Source organism: Elephantulus edwardii, unplaced genomic scaffold (assembly GCF_000299155.1).
Source record: "Elephantulus edwardii isolate Elephantulus edwardi_28Jun2011 unplaced genomic scaffold, EleEdw1.0 scaffold00055, whole genome shotgun sequence".
NCBI lineage: Eukaryota > Metazoa > Chordata > Mammalia > Macroscelidea > Macroscelididae > Elephantulus > Elephantulus edwardii.
In genome coordinates, this window is record NW_006399805.1 from 6,684,413 (window position 1) to 6,687,512 (window position 3,100).

Here is a 3,100-nt window from a genome sequence, read left to right on the forward strand (position 1 = left end):
AGTAGCTGGCAGATTCAAACCATCAAAGAGGCACCACCTTTCCGTTAACAGCCTCCTGACTGCGCCTGCAGAAGCCCTGTAGGGGACCCTCGTGGTCCCACAGTCACCCCAACCCCTCTCATTTGTGTGGTCCTCCCAGGCATCTGTCTGGCACAGGAGCATCTGTGACTGCCTTTGGAGAATTGCTTTTTGGTGCCCTGAGCCCTCTGTCCACCCAGCCAGAGGCCTCGAAGTGCCTGGGGGTTTGTCTTTCCCACCCCAACCTTCAGGTGGATTCAGTCAGTGGCTGGCTGCCCAGGGATGCAGAGGTTCATCTCCTTTGCCTCGAGCATCCCAGACCGAGAGGTGTGGTGCACACCTTCTGTGGAGTAAGCAGCAGGTGAGAACACTTTCCGAGATCACATTCTTGTTTGACTTGGCCTTTACTCCTCCTGCCCACCACCCCCATTCCTGAGAGCCGTTTCCTGGGAGCACGTCTGTAATAAATCTCTGTACGTGGATACTCATCTGCGGCTCTGCCTCTGGGGAACCTTAGACAGGCATCCTGCTGACATTGCATTTCACTCCGGCAGATAATACCAGGTAAGGCACACCATTTTGAGGAGAAATACTGAGTTCAGGTTTGGGCATGTTGAGTCTAAGTGCAGAAGGATCATTATGGACGAGGATCTAATAAGTAGTTAGGTCTGAGTTGGAGCTGTTGGCTTGGCAGGTATTGGGATGGGGATAATGGCTGAAGCCATTGGTTCCCTGGGGACAGTACAAGAATTGTGGGAAGAGCCCAGAGCTGAGGATGGATTCTGGGGAGATGGCAAGAAGTACCTGTTTATATGTTCTTGATAAAATGCTTTTTATGCACTAGTACTTCAGAGTTTAGTATTCAGACACTTTTAATATCAGGGCTTTCAAGCCCACAATAACATAGATTATGTAGGAATTTTTGCTATTGTGTTTCAGATGAGGCAATTGAGACTTTAAGAACTCATAACAAAGTTTGAAAGTCAGGCAAGTGTCACAAGTAACAAGAAGGAGGCATCCTTTAATTCTAAGCAGAAAGGTTTTTTTAAATTTTATTTATTTTTATTTTTTTAGAGGAAGGCATGTCTCTTCCTCCACAGACCCCTCCTGCAATGGTTAGGAATGTGCCTTCTCTGTTGCTCATTGGGTTTTCAGACAAACTCCTGTGCTGTCTGCTCCAGCTTTTCTGATCCCCTCACTTAGCACACCCTCTGGAGAGATAATCTCATTTCTCAAGCCCAGAAATGCACTTCTTTCAGGAAACCAACCCTAAGCCAACTTCAGCACTCTGATAATTTCTCACTCAATATTTTTGTATTAATTTGTAGTGTATTATTTGGCAAATGTTGCTATACTTTTTTTACCTTTTTCTTGGTTCATTTAATATATTCTTTATTTTTCTTCTAATATATCTATTGGTTTGCATACAATAATTCACTCATATGGATTACATTTAATTTGTTTATATTGCATTTTATACAATCTTTCCTTTACACTGTGTTAGTCATGCACATATGTTGTGTTTTTTACATGAAATCTTTCTTTTAATAAATAATGCATGTTCATGGGTTAGATTTGAAATCACAATTTACAGATGAGGAAACCTGCTAGGCACACTAGGAAACAGTAACGCTACTCCAGCCGGAAGGAAGGCGAGCCCTACATGTGTTTTAGACCTCAAGTGCAGAGAGTTGGCAGCGAGACCACCACAATGCCGTCCCCCAGGAAACTGGAAAAGAGCAGAGGGCCCGACCATGTTCATGTACCACCACCTGAGCCCCTCCTCTCATCTTCGTGCTGTGGAGCCAACTGAAAGCTATGCTGCTTTTAGATGAACCAGAGGTTTCCTCCTGATCGTTTCCCATGAAACTTGTTCCCGTTGAGAATAGTTAGGCCAAAGACAATAGCTACAATGAATACAGACAATATTAGAACAGCAAAGAGGAGGTTACACAGATATTCTTGCTTCTTTAAATATTAGAAACTTTCATATTGTATCAGTTGAAGAGTGGAATGAACTTCACCTCTAAGATACTTAGTTAAAAAACCTTGTTGTTGCCATTAGCACCAAAGTTTCCCATACTCGTGGCTATGAGATGCAGCTGGCTTTCAAGGGTTTTGGAAACTTTTCTTCTACAATCTTCATTATAGATCTCAACACCACCAACGATGTCCTCAGGCAGCCAGGTCTCCTAATCCATTTGGACATAATATCTTTTTTGGTGACGTATTTTCACATAGGGATTCCTTTATTCATGGCAGCTATGCTAAAAGGAAACCCTGTTTCCTGCAATGAACAATCATTCAGGGCTCCTGCAACTGGTACAAAGCCTGGAGGACTAGTCCGCTTAGCAGCACTTGGTATCTGGTTGTATCTTTGACCACCTTGCTGAGTCTCTGTTTGGCTTCCTTTAGTAGGTCTGGGATAAGGTCATCTCTCGCTCTGGGGACTTTTAGTCTTGCTTAATTCATCAGATTAGACATTTGAATTTTCTTCTTCTGCTCAATCAGCTTGCTTTCTTCTCATAATAGTCCATAATCTTCAACACGTTCTTTGTTTGCACAAGACAACTTTTCCTAATGTTGCACTCTTCTTCTCGCTTTGCAGCTATTTTTTTTTCTGCCTTCGCATTGGCTTCTTGTTCAAAGAAAGCCACCATGTGCTTAATCTGTTTTTTGTACGTCTGCATGGCTGAGGGTCATGGTGAAAGTGTTCTAGGCTGGTGGGAAATAAACTCGTTTATGTTTAAAGGGAGTTGAGAGAGGAATACAAGAGGAAGACCAGGGCAGGTTTCGGCTTCCTTTGCTTTGTCTATTATACCTTGGATTTTATATAACTAATTACTATTTTGTTTTTCTCCTCCCAACTCTATTTTGATACTTACTGCTTTTATACAAAGTAATTAAATCTTTCTAAAATTTTCTTATTATTAAAGAATAATGTATTCTGATGGTGAGAATTGTTATTTATTATACAATACAATACAGTTCGTTTCAGTCTGTTTTTAATTTTATTTCATGTATTTATGCCTATATTTAAATTTATTTTTTTTTTTTTTTTACACAGTGGCATTCTTGATGT

General features: G+C 41.4%; 1 pseudogene; it reads right to left on the bottom strand.

The window, feature by feature from the left end:
- Positions 1-275: 275 nt before the first annotated feature.
- LOC102848518 lies at positions 276-2,721 on the bottom strand (annotated as a pseudogene).
- Positions 2,722-3,100: the final 379 nt, after the last annotated feature.